The sequence below is a fragment of the Dendrobates tinctorius genome, unplaced genomic scaffold, assembly GCF_039654945.1.
Source record: "Dendrobates tinctorius isolate UK_male_01 unplaced genomic scaffold, ASM3965494v1 ptg000184l, whole genome shotgun sequence".
NCBI lineage: Eukaryota > Metazoa > Chordata > Amphibia > Anura > Dendrobatidae > Dendrobates > Dendrobates tinctorius.
This window is the reverse complement of record NW_027361851.1, coordinates 10,914,504-10,929,108: the sequence shown is the minus strand read 5'-3', so window position 1 is coordinate 10,929,108 and position 14,605 is coordinate 10,914,504. Positions and strand designations below refer to the sequence as shown.

The 14,605-nt window shown below is 41.7% G+C and overlaps 1 protein-coding gene across 2 annotated transcripts in view; it reads left to right on the top strand.

Moving 5' to 3' along the window:
* Positions 1-14,605, top strand: part of CA11 (carbonic anhydrase 11) — a 1,551,304-nt gene that overhangs the window by 614 nt on the left and 1,536,085 nt on the right. The gene's annotated exons all lie outside the window — the stretch shown is intronic.

Sequence of the window (14,605 nt, the reverse complement as noted above, 5' to 3'; positions counted from 1 at the left end):
GAAATACACCTGCATGTTAGAATCAATAATGATCGAGCTTTTGAGACTGCAGATGTCTCTCGTTGTCAATAAAAAAATCACACTGACGCCTAAATAAAGTATTTGGCAACTGTCATAACGGTGATTTTTTTCTGTTGACAGAGGAATAATTTTTGGGCTGTAATCTTTGACATAGTAACCTGTGATAGTAATCCAGCCTGCTAGTTCCATACTCTTTAATGAAGCGTGCTAATAGATAATGCTTACTTTTGGGAGGATAGCGTAATCATTGAAAGTTATGTGAAGAGTGCATTCTACTTTTTTGGCTATCAGTCACCTGGTCGGTCGATTTACAAGATCTTTTGTGAAGCCGACAAGATAAGCTGCTTGTAGCAAATTTAGACTACAATTCGGCTCCGTATCCATTATAGAAATACACGGCTGCAAATTGACATTCTGCACGTGAGCGTAGAAAGGAAGAAATACTGTAAGGTGATATACCGCTTTATGATGGGCAGATGATATGAGTACACCAAAGTAATGCTGAATGCTGCAGTATTTCCTGTCTCCGGTAACCGGGCCTAATGCAAATATATAAGTAAGCTCAGTATGGAAAGTAGGAGAAGGGTTAAATATGGAAATGTGATGTGAGATTATCACTTCTACCCGGCATATGTAATTACATATTTAGGTTATAGCTGGAGCAGAGGGATTCAAGAACTTTTTTTATATTGTCTATAAAATATGAATGTGTGTTATTCATTTGCATGAGCTAAATTTAATATTTTGACAAGAATAAACCTGACAAAGTCCATGGATTGGAAAATACCTGTGTGAATTGCAACTGACTTTCTCACTAATTATTTTTGTAAAATGTTCTTCTTATGGCATTCTACGACATAACATGGAATTGTACCATCTGTCATTCACTAGTCCACCACCTAATGATTGCCATCCTTCAATGAGAGGGTGAGGAAAGGCGGGAGAACTCTTCTACAGCTGACTGCACCAAAGTATTAGGAGTACATTCCTATTTTTGACACTGAAGGTTAACTGATAAAATATGTATAACTAATATTATATACAGTTGAATGTCTTAAGGCAAATCTGTAGGAAGAAGTCAATGGTATGAATTAGCACTTCAATTCTGTAGCAGATCGAGGGCCATCCTTTTGCCTTAATTGCAGGTTCTAAACCTACAGTATATGAACAGTATCCTCGTTAAAAGCCTTAAGCCTTTTGATGGAATGAGTTCTGAATACTCAAAGTAATATACACTCCCAGGAGTTTGCAATGCTTTGAACGCCCGTACACAAGTAGCTTAGTGAATATTCATATGGAATCCAATCAATAATTCACATCAGATTTGCCTATGTTTGGTGAACAAAACGTATTGAACCAGGAAATAGGAACATTGCATTCAGAGCTGCCATGATGTTGTTCTGAAACAAGGTTTTTGGTGATAAATGGTTATTCGCTGGATATGTATAGCGTTACGCCACATCTATCTTGAGATTGGGGTCAAATCGTCCACAGATCTCAGTTGAGCAGTGGTAGGAGTTTCCCATAAAGATGATTAGGAGCTCGGATGACTTACATTGACGTGATTCAGGACTCCTTTTGTTAGACAGATGCAGGTTACATTGGTGGAACTCATGTCACCTATAAATGTATGAAATTAGAATACCCCTTTAATGATTTACTAATAATCTTTATATAACTCCGACAGTACTTATCTCCATGCAAATCATTGTTTTCGTGAATGTTCTTGAAGTCAACATGCCATTTCACTTGGTACAAAAGCAGTATGGTATGTCTTCTAGAGCTGCACTTCTCCTTGTATGTTATAATAAAGATATATATATATATATATATATAGTAAGCCACTGTCTAATGATAACTTGGTTACCAGGATCATTTCGCTGCAGATTTACTTTGAGTTGAATCTCTGTAAATGTAAAGGTCCCCACAAATTCCAACAATTTGCAATTTAATTTGTAAGGAAATAAATGCCTGATGCCATCTTACACAGTGCCGAAGACTGCAGTAACCAGATAGTGGACTAATAATGTCAGACGTATCTTTCCTCGTAATGCTGTGCACTTACATCAAATTGTCTACTGCAACCAATCAGGGTGGACTATGAGAGAAACTATAAAAGATATTGACTGACCAAGCTGAACCATTTTAGAATTTTAGGCCTAGGGATAGGACGTCAGAGTGCACAATTCATTCTACATAGGGAAAGAAAATTTTCTTAGGCCCCTTCATACGTCCAAAGCTTCTCTAATAGTTAGCATTATTAAACATGTACAGCCCACAGACAGAACATGGATTATACACTGAGTCCATTTGTGTGCTTTCAAAAACCGATAGACGTGTATTGGCCCTGTCATCCGTGCTGCCGGAAAAAATGGACATGTCTCCATGAGGTTCACATGGACACATGGTCCATGCACAAACACAGACATGTGCATAGCAAAATAGGTTATAATGGCATCTGTGGCAACTGTGAAAAAACGGATGCCTTACCTACTGCAAACATGGACATGTGAAGGGGCCTAAATCTGACTGGGGTGTTCTGCTGCAGTGCTGAATCACATTGAGAATATGATCATTAGCCTCAGTCTGTGAATAATAATTCAAAGATTCCAATGACAGTGAGGTTCTGTACCTGCAGAGTCGGTGTAACCATGAGTTGATTTGTGATATACTGCAATAACAGCACAGCAGCATTTTGTTATTCTTCACACACTGGAAACAAGCAGGGAAGTTTAACACCTGTCTCATATATTTTTGCCACTATAGAAAAATCCTGAAACCAAGGCTTGTGTGTCACATAGAGTGGGCTTCCTGGATTGTGAGATGGGCAAGCCATAATTTACTTTTTAAATGAGAAAGAAAAATCTTCACAATTCAGAAATTTCAATATAACTGTCCATTTCACAAAGTGTGAATGTTGTACAATTTTTTTTCTTTATTGCTTCAATTCACATCCGTGTCTGAACTAGCTCCTGCAACCCCTGCATGTGTGGCTAGGAGGTGCCACTCTAACACTATGGTTTCTTCTGCATAGTTTCCCTTTATTATTCTTTTGTTTTTTTGCAAATGTGAGCTGGTAGGTGATTAGCTTTCTGCTGGGAGCTGTTGGCGGGCTCCCTTCTATATAAACCCTGGCAGACTGACACTAGCTGCCAGTTATTTAATTAGTATACATAGCAAGCACTTGGCTCTTTGACCTGAACTCTTATCTGCTTTGTTTTTCTTGTGTACTGACTTTGACTTGAATTCTAACTACTCTCTTGTCTCTTAATTTTGTCCTTAATGTTACTTCTTAGCTTTGACTCTGTTTGGTGACCATTTCTGCCTCTGGACAGCATCACTTTCATTATGTCAATCCACTGGATCCCATTGTAAGGCCGGGATCACACATGCGAGAAACATGGCTGAGTCTCGCATGTTAATACCTGGCACTGCCGCTGGCACTCAGAAGCGGAGCCTGCAGCTGCATGTATTGCTATGCTGCCGCATGCGCCGATCGGAGTGCCGGCGGCATTCCCGGGTATTAACATGAAAGACCCGGCAGTGTTTCTCGCATGCCTGATCCCGGCCTAAGACCAGATCCCCTGGTCTTAAAGGGAATCTACTGAAAAAAATACATTTCCAGAAAGTTACTTGCATGTGACACTGAGGTGCTTTGTCCGAAGACCAAGCATTCAATTGCACCCAGGGACCTAACACATATTCATGGCTTGGAGTACATTTTACATTGGGGAGGAGATGATAGACCATGGTAAAAAATAAATTCTAGATACATACTTCATGTTCCACAATCGGCAGTTGTAAAAGTGGGCAAGTAAGCTAGTAAGGGATGACATTACATCATGGGCTACATGCACCATATCAAATATCAATGTCAAAATACCTGTAATATTTATTAATATCGACAAAGAGCACAGCTTGGATAAAAACAAATATGAAATATGACAAGATATTTTTAATCAAACGTTTTGTGTTTATGGACAAATGATTTTGTAGTGATCTTATACGGACAGATATTTTGTATAATAAAAGTACTAACCCCTTTCTGACATCTGACGTAATAGTCCGTCCATGCGACCTTGGTCAATTTGACCATGGATGGAATATTACGTTGTCGCGATCAGCCGCGTTCACGGGGGGGGTGCACGGCCGATTGCCGTCGGGTCTCAGCTGATTCTGACAGCTGACTCCCAGCACTAGGTGCCAGAAGTGGTCACAGACTACTCCCGGCACTTTAAACACCGAAATACTATGATCAAACAAGATCGCAGCATTCGGGAGCCGGAACAGAGCTGACAGCCCCTCTGCCTTTGGATCGTTGCCATGGTGAGTGGATGTCGTCATGACGATATCCGGGTCTCCAGGGCTAGTAAATATGCTGATCATGCACAGTGCATGATCAGAAAGTCTCTTTATCGAAGTGATCAGCATACAAAAAAATGATTGTCCCATAGTGAGACAAAGTAAAAAAGTTTGGAAAAAGTGAAAAAAATGTTTTAAATAATTGTAAAAAAAAAAAAAAAAAAAAATCAAAAATAGAATATAGATTGATTTTTTATTATTATCTCTAAATAAATATTTGAATGAAAAAAATAGAAGCAATAAAAGTACACATATTTGGTATCGCCGCATCCGCATCCGCTGAAAGCGTCATCTTGTCCCACAAAAAACAAGCTGCGATAAAGCTCAATCATCTGAAAAATAAAAAAGTTATAGCTCTCAGAATAAAGGGATGCAAAAATAATCATTTTTTTCTATAAAATAGATTTTATTATATAAAAGCACAAAACATAAAAAAATATACATAAAGTATCGCTTTAGTCTTACTGACCCGAAAAATAAAACTGCCTTATCATTTTTACCACACAAGGAATAGTATAACCCCCCCAGAAAAAGCAATTCATGAAATGCTGGTTTTCGCTCATTCTGTCTTTCAAAAATCAGAATAGAAAGCGATCAAAAAATGTCATGTGTCCGAAAATTATACCAATAAAAACATCAACTCGTTCTGCAAAAACCAAGACCTCACATGACTCCGTGGGTCAAAATATGGAAAAATTATAGCTCTCAAAATGTGGTGATGCAAAAACTAATTTTTGCAATAAAAAGCGTCTTTTAGCATGTGACAGCTGCAAAACATAAAAACCCGCTCTTAAGCCTCTTTCACACGTCCTGATATTTCCGGGTCCGGACATCGGACATGTCAGTGTCCGTGTGTGTAATGCGTGTGTCACATCAGAACCACACAGCGGGTGCCAGAAAAGAAACGTTGCAGTAAGCGCTGCTCCCCGGCGCTCGGTGCTGAACACGGCTGTTAGGGGCTGGCGGAACGCACCAAATAATATACTGTATAAGGTATTTAGGTGCGTTCGCAGCCCTGGGTCCACCGTGCAGTGATGGTAACTGCTGCTCGGTAATGGCAGACACTATATGGCGGTGAAATAAATGGACACATGCGGCTTAACGTCACCCGGTGTGTACGAGGCGGACTCTGTTGCCACACGACCGCTGAATATAAATGCCAAAGCCTGTTAAGCTCACAGAGCTCGGCGAAGTGAGCGCTGGTGTAAAGTCACAGGAGTCTGCCCCAAGACACAGGGTCGGAGTCCCTCTAGACTCACCAGCACTTGGCGCCACAGCCACGGTGCCAGGGAGGACTAGGTAAGGAAGTACCGAACTAAAGTGCATATAGTGCCACACTGCCGGACGCCACTAACCAGCCTAGACTTAGGACTGGAAAGCGCACTTTAACACTACAGTAGTGCACACGGCGCCGCTCTGACAGACGCTGCAGTAGATGTGGTACTTATGTGCCTTGTGCTGGATGGCACAATATGGCACTAAGTGCGGTGCTGACCTGGAAGCTCTCATCATTCTCCCCTGCTCTGCCAGTAATTGGCAAGAGCATGAGAGAGCGATGAGAGTTACATTTAAGTGATAAAAGAGACAGCAGGCGGCAGCTGATGGGACTATTATTCCCATCAGCCTATACCTGCTGCTGCTAATAACAGTGACAGCAGGAGCAGCTGATGGGGGTATTCATCAGCCACCGCCTGCATTGTAAATAAATAAATGAAAAAAATGGCGTGGGTTCCACTGTATTTTCTATAACCAGCCAGGCAAAACTCACAGCTGGGGGCTGCAACCCTCAGCCCTCAGCTATTATCTTCAGCAAGGCTGGTTGTCAGGAATAGAGGGGTGCCCACGCTGGCTTTTTAAATTATTTATTTAAATAAATAATTTTAAAAAACTGCGTGGGGTCCTACCTAATTTTGACAAGCAGCCTTGCTAAAGCTTACAGCTGGAGACTGGTATTCTCAGGCTGTTAAGGGGCCATTGATATAGCCCCCCTCACATCCTAAAAATAGCAGCCCGGCAGCAGTCCAGAAAAGGTGCATCTATTAAATGCGCCAATTCTGCTGCTTTGCCCGGCTGCTTTGCCCGTATAGCGGTGGCAGGTGGGGTAATATTTTTGGGGTTGATGTTACATTTCATCAGGTGACAACAAGCCCACGGCTTAGCAATGGAGAAGCGTCTATAAGACATATATCCATTATTAATCCTACAGTTGTATTGTAAATAAATACACAGCCAGAATAAAGTCCTTTAATTGAAAAATTAACACAGACTCCTTTAATATTCTCAATTAAACCATACTTGCAACCTTGCCTATTCGACCGAAACTCTTGATCTCCTGTAATAAAAGTAAAATAAAACACAACAATATACCCATACCTGTCTGTCGTTCTGTCCCATGCCATAATTCATGTCTGGGGGATAATTAGTTGTCAACCTAGACAGTGCCAAAATGCGTCCATCCCGGCTGAAAACCACTGGTGACTGAGCTGCTGGGAATTCAGCGTCAGTAGCTGGGTCTGGCGTCATAGAGGTTACATCCGGTCAATGGGGCTCCGTTCAAAGCCGGGCTGAACTGTGGTGACTTCGGCTCCGGATCTCACCACAGCTCAGCCTGGGTGGGAACGGAGCCCAGCAACCGGAGGTAACCTCTATGACGCCATCCCCGATCACTGACGCTGTATTCCCAGCAGCTCATTCACCAGTGATTCCCAGCTGTGATGGTCGCATTTTGGCACTGTCAAGGTTGACAACTAATTATCCCCCACCCCAGACATGGATTATGGCATGGCAAAGAATGATGGACAGGTATGGTATATTGTTGCTTATTTATTTTAGTTTTAGAACCAGTGGTTCTCAGCCTGGACGATCGCATCTTAGCAACTTCCAGGTTGAAAACTAATTATCCCCCAGACATGGATTATGGTGTGGGACAGAATGACGGACAGGTATGGTATATTGTTGCTTGTTTATTTTAGTTTTATTACAAGAGATCGAGGGCTTCAATGGAATTAGGCGAGGTTGTAAGTATAGCTTAATTAAGATTATTAAAGAAGTCTGCATCATTTTTTCAAATAAAGGACTTTATTCTTGCTGTGTATTTATTTACAATACAACTATAGGATTAGTAATGGATAGATGTCTTATAGACGCCTCTCCATTACTAAGCCATGGGCTTGATGTCACCTGATGATACAAAGGTGACATCAACCCCACAAAAGTTACTCCACTTGCCACCGCTAGTGGGAAGAGCCAGGCAAAGCGCCAGAATTGGCACATCGAATAGATGCGCCTTTTCTGGGCAGCCTGAAGGATGCTATTTTTAGGATGAGGGAGCCTATATCAATGGCCCATTACCAGCCTGAGAATATCAGCCCCCAGCTGTGAGCTTTAGCAAGGCTGCTTGTCAAAAATAATGGGGACCCTACAACATTTTTTAAAAATTTATATAAATAATTTTAGAAAAATGCTTGGGGACCTCTCTGTTCCCGATAACCAACCTTGCTGAAGATAACAGCTGAGGATTGCTGACCCCAGCTGTGAGTTTTGCCTGGTTGGTTATGGAAAATACAGGGGAACCCATGCTGTTTTTTTTCATTTATTTATTTATAGCACAGGCGGCGGCTGATGAATACTCCCATCAGCAGCTCCTGCTGTCACTGCTATTAGCAGCAGCAGGGGTAGGCTGATGGGAGTAATAGTCTCATCAAATGCCACCTGATGTCTCTTTTATCACTTAAATGTAACACTCATCTTTCTCCCCTGCTCTTACCAATCGCTGGCAGAGCAGGGGCAAATGATGAGAGCCGTGTTCAGTACCCAGCGTCGGGAAACAAAGCTTACTGTAACGATTCTTTCCATGGATGTCACATGAATGACATCCATGTATGTGGGATGTTTTGGGCCTGTGCTGATATTAAGAAACAGACATGTCAGCATGTTTTGCCCAAAGACACATGGTCCATGGAAGCACACTGACATGTACACAGAGCCATTCACTTGAATAGGCAAATTGTGCTCCGTTCCTCCCGAGTCTCTGCGTATGGATACGTAGTATTGTACAGCCGAATATGGGGTTTTGTCAGGTTCAGTAAAAATTGTGGGACAAATTTTTGTGTCATTTTTACCTACTTCTTGTGTGAAAATGTAAAATCTTTGGCTAAAACAAAATTTTGGTGGTAAAAATGTAGTTACTTTGTCCTTACTGCCCAATGGTATAAAATTTTGTGACACAACCATGGTATCAATGTGATCATTACACCCCTAGATGATTTCATTGAGAGGTTTAGTTTGCAAAATGGTGTCACTTATGGGGGTTTCTGCTGTTCTGGCACCTCATGGGCTCTCCCAGTGGGTCATGGCACCTGCAAACCATAACAATAAAATATGGCGCTTCTTGCATTCTGAGCTTTGCACTGTGTCTGAAAAATATTTCCCAATTACATGTAGGGTTTTGGCACATTCAGGAAAAAATGGACCTCAGTTTGTTGTAAAACAAATTCCTATTAGCCCTTAGAAAAATTAAAATCTTGGGGCTAAAACAACATTTTAGTGGTAGAAATGCAATTTATTCTTTCTTCACTGCTCAGTAGTATAAAATTCTGTTAAGCACATGGGGTGTTAATATGATCACTGCACCCCTAGATGAATTCATTGAGGAGCGTAGTTTGCAAAATGAGTTAACATTTAAGGGGTTTCTGGCACTTCAGGAGCTCTGCCAATGTGACATTGAACTCTCAAACAATTCCAGCAAAATCTGAACTCCAATATGGTGCCTTTTCCCTTCTGAGCTTTGCACTGTGCCTCAAAAGTAGTATTCCCCTATATATGAGGTAACAGCATACTCAAGAGAAATTGCACAACAACTCTTGCGGTCCAATTTCTCCTGCTATTCCTGGTAAAATAAAAAATTGGAAGCGAAAAGATCATTTTTGTGGAAAAAATATGATTTTTTTTTTAATTTTTAAGGCTCTACGTTATAAACTCCTATGACGCCCCTGGGGGTTCAAAGTGCTCACCAAATATCTAGTTAAGTTCCTTGGGAGTCTAGATTCCAAAATATTATCATTTGTTGGGGTTTCCACTGTTTAGGCACATCAGGGACTCTCCAAATGCAACATGGCGTCCGATCTCAATATCAGCCAATTTTGCATTGAAATGGCTAACGGTGCTCCTTCCCTTCCAAGCTCTGCCATGTGCCCAAACAGTGATTTACCTGCACATATGGGGTATCAGCTTACTCAGGACAAATTGCACAATAAGATTTGGGGTCCAATTTCTCCTGTTTCCTGTTTCCCTTGGTAAAATAAAAAAATTTGGATCTGATGTAAATTTTTTGTGAAAAAAAATTAAACGTTCATTTTTTTTAAACATTCCAAAAATTCATGTGAAGCACCAAAAGGGTTAACAAACTTCTCGAATGTGGTTTTGAGCACCTTGAGGGGTGTAGTTTTTAGAATGGTGTCACTTTTGGGTATTTTCTATCATATAGACCCCTCAAAGTGACTTCAATTGTGATGTGGTCCCTAAAAATAAAATGGTGTAAAAATGAGAAATCGCTGTTTAACTTTTAACCCTTATAATTTCCTAAAAAAAAAAAATTTTGGTTCCAAAATTGTGCTGTAAAGTAAACATGTGGGAAATGTTACTTATTAAGTATTTTGTGTGGCATATCTCTGTAATTTAAGGGCATGAAAATTCAAAGTTGGAAAATTGCAAAATTTTCAAAATTTTTGCCAAATTTCCATTTTTTTCACAAATAAACACAAGTCATATCAAATAAATTTTACCATTTTACTGAAGTAAAATATGTCATGAGAAAATATTGCCAGAATCACTGGGATCCATGGAAGCGTTCCAGAGTTATGACCTCATAAAGGGACAGTGGTCAGAATTGTAAAAATTGGCCCGGTCATGAACGTGGAAACCACCCTTGGGGGTGAAGGGGTTAAATGTCCATGAACACCTATATTCAGACACAGGTCAATAAAAACAATACAATTATGTGTGTTAAACTTAATGCATTAATACAAAGGCAAATAATACAGTTGTTTTGATCTATAATTGTACATTTTAGGTTAGAAACCTGTTCATACACGCCTGTCATTCATTATATAGCAATTCACACTGAAATGCCACTTTAATAGAAACAAGCATCAGTAGAGCATTGGTCCTCCCTTGGCCTTTAAAACTGTAGCAATTTGACAGGGTGTGGAATGAATTCTAGAGGAAAACTGGACAAATCTGACAAAGATGCTTTTTATCGTTGCCACAAATTAGTTGAAGGTACTGCAATGCTTCGAATATCCCTTTCTACCTTGTTCCACAGCTGCTCTGTAGGATTAAGATCTGGGAATTGTTAATTCCAGAGAAGCAAAGAAAACTCACTGTGATATTCCTTGGAGCGATCTATAACTCTATGACCCTTGAGGTGTGATGCATTATACAATTGAAAGTGTCCTTTGGCTATAAGGCAAACAGTTGCTATGAACTTGGCCGACCACAATGGTCTGTAAATAGTACTATTTTTAAATTATAGTATCATATGACCCAGGGTGTGTTAACGAGGCATTTCTAACATGATCACTTCCGCCAGACAACTGTTTACTACAAGGGTACAAATTCTACAATTTATGCTACTTGCACAAAAACCCGACCCATCTATTACCATGGTGCAACAGAATTCTCATTTCATCTGCCCAGGCAATGCTTTTCAAAATTTTTCATTTTTTTTTATCACTTGAGTCTTGCCTTGTCTTTCATGTTTCCCTTCCCTCTGATTGTTTTCCGCTTCTTGATGTTTACAGATTTGTTTTTCGATAATTGCCTGCGGTACTGCTACATGTATAACTATGCATTACTGCTCATTGCTTATGGTATTGCCACTTGAATGCGTTACCATTATATAGAAAATTGTAATATATAGCCTTGTATTCTTTTATTATAATATATGCATATACACTCACTGGCCACTTTATTAGGTACACCATGCTAGTAAGGGGTTGGACCCCCTTTTGCCTTCAGAACTGCCTCAATTCTTCGTGGCAGAGATTCAACAAGGTGCTGGAAGCATTCCTCAGAGATTTTGGACCATATTGACATGATGGCATCACACAGTTGGCGCAGATTTGTCGGCTGCACATCCCTGATGCGAATCTCCCGTTCCACCACATCCCAAAGATGCTCTATTGGATTGAGATCTGGTGACTGAGGAGGCCATTTGAGTACAGTAAACTCATTGTCATGTTCAAGAAACCAATCTGAGATGATTCGAGCTTTATGACATGGCGCATTATCCTGCTGAAAGTAGCCATCAGATGTTGGGTACATTGTGGTCATAAAGGGATGGACATGGTCAGGAACAATACTCAGGTAGGCTGTGGCGTTGCAACGATGCTCAATTGGTACCAAGGGGCCCAAAGAGTGCCCAGAAAAAATTCCCCACACCATGACACCACCACCACCAGCCTGAACCGTTGATACAAGGCAGGATGGATCCATGCTTTCATGTTGTTTACGCCAAATTCTGACCCTACCATCCGAATGTCGCAGCAGAAATCGAGACTCATCAGACCAGGCAACGTTTTTCCAATCTTCTACTGTCCAATTTCGATGAGCTTGTGCAAATTGTAGCCTCAGTTTCCTGTTCTTAGCTGAGAGGAGTGGTACCCAGTGTGGTCTTCTGCTGCTGTAGCCCATCTGCCTCAAAGTTCGACGCACTGTGCGTTCAGAGATGCTCTTCTGCCTACCTTGGTTGTAACGGGTGGCAATTTGAGTCACTGTTGCCTTTCTATCAGCTCGAACCAGTCTGCCCATTCTCCTCTGACCTCTGGCATCAACATGGCATTTCCGGCCACAGAACTGCCGCTCACTGGATTTTTTTTCTTTTTCGGACCATTCTCTGTAAACCCTAGAGATGGTTGTGCGTGAAAATCCCAGTAGATCAGCAGTTTCTGAAATTCTCAGACCAGCCCTTCTGGCACCAACAATCATGCCACGTTCAAAGGCACTCAAATCACCTTTCTTCCCCATACTGATGCTCGGTTTGAACTGCAGGAGATTGTCTTGACCATGTCTACATGCCTAAATGCACTGAGTTGCCGCCATGTGATTGGCTGATTAGAAATTAAGTCTTAACACACAGTTGGACAGGTGTACCTAATAAAGTGGCCAGTGAGTGTATATATGTGTTCTTTGTATATGTACAGTCAGGAAAAGTTAGTGTATCCTTCTTGGGACATTAAAGGAGGGCACACTTAGTACATAGTTTCCCCATAGACCAGGTATATGTAATTATGTTGCAGGCCACTAGATGGGGGAATGCTAGTGGGGCCTGGTAGGAGGTTCATAGAGGGTTAATTGTAGGAGGGGCTGCTGAGAGCTAAGGTTAGTGATGAAGAGTGGTTTAGTCAGACGGGGCCAGGGCATCCAAGTGTCCACATAGGCTATAGGCCCGGACAGCTCGGCAGCCACGTAACGTTAAGTCCTTATAGCCCACGTTTAACGTTAAGTCCTTATAGCCCACGTTACCCATGACCACTACATGTCTTAGCAGTGGGTCAGAACAGGAAAAGGAAGATGTGGCATTTTACCGCCAGGGCCAATGCTTTTAGGGCAAAAGTTGGCTCGACTATAAGGAGATGAAAGGAGTTTGAGCTTCGACGAGATCGGTACAGATGGGCCAGATGCTTCACCAGGGGCCACCTAACTTAGTGATTGATGAATTCGTGTCTGGGACAAAACAGGTTGAAGGAAATGTCATAATAGTGAGGTCAGGCCTGGAACAAACTGGGAAGCTGTCTAGTATGGTTTGGTCCAGACGTGTACTGCACAGAAGTGACAACAAGCAAGGGAAAGATGAGGAAGCAAGCAAATGTTATTATGTACGTACTGTGGGTGTAATGTGCGAGATCCTAAGTAAAGTATGTTAAAGTTGACTCAGACTGTGTCTCCATTAATGGGGGTCACCTAGAAGAGGTGTCATGATCTCAGTGCCGGTTTGACTCGCACACGTGGGGTTAATGTCTGGAACCAGTGCTGATGACTGGCATTTCTGGGGTTAAAGGTCGTGATCCCGGTGCAGGCTTACCTGCACACCTGGGGCTATGATTGTGGCCTCTCCCTGGTTCTGGGGAGGCTTCTTATAGCTTCAGGATGCTCCCATCCCTGTCAGTTATACTCTTGCCCTTGGCATTGTGTGGTGACCCCAGAGTGTGTTTTTGCTGTGTTCTGGTTGCTTGATAATCTGTGTATGACTCGGTCTGTTCTCTGGATATTGCTTTGGATTCTGCTTGGTACCGTCTATGTCTGTTTGGTTTTGACTGCTGCTTGGCCCTGACTATCCGCTCATGTCTCATCCTTGGTACGTTACGGCTATCTCTGTGTATGAACCCCGTTTTGTCTGACTCTGAGTAATTCTGTATAGTGTCTTTCCATCTCACTAAGCAGGACGCTAAGCCCCGCCCCCTTGCAGTCACATGACCGTAGGTCCTGTGTCTGCTTGCTAAACTTCAGCATCCACAGGTCCTGTGCATCGGTACTTTCTGGCTGTACCTGACCCCGGTACCCCTACAATGCGGGTGAGTCCCTGCTCAGCTGAGGCTGCACGCCGGCGCTGACAGGATCCTGACACTCAGGACACGCGCACTGGCTGAGTGAGCAAGTACTGTGCAGTGTTCCTGACAAGAGGGACCGTTATGGCCTGGGAAGTGCCTGGGTGAAGCTGAATCTGGAGATGCAGGTATGCCAAGGAGAAGAGTACTGTTTCATGTAAGGACTGGACGCAGCTGACACCGGAATATAGGTCACGACAACAGTCCTGTCCCTCCCTTACACTTATGTCACTTATCCAGTTCAAGACAGCCATTTTACCCGATTCTTCACAAGGCACTTTTTCTGGTTTTATCAGACTTTTAAATTTTCTAAAATGTTTTTCTCATATTGATAGTCAAATAATTTTTTCCTCTTTTTTCCTGATGCAAATGGATCAACTATTTTTTTCCTGATATCGGTGGAAAAAAACATTCAAGACATGTCTATTTTTCAATTTAAAAAAGCAAAAAATAAACAACAAAGAACCGCTAAAACATGACAGTTGTCTCTAATAAAGTATTATGTACATAAAATGCCTTGCGAAAGTATTCGACCCCCTTGAACTTTTCAACCATTTCCCACATATCATGCTTCAAACATAAAGATACTAAATGGAAATTTTTGGTGAAGAATCAAC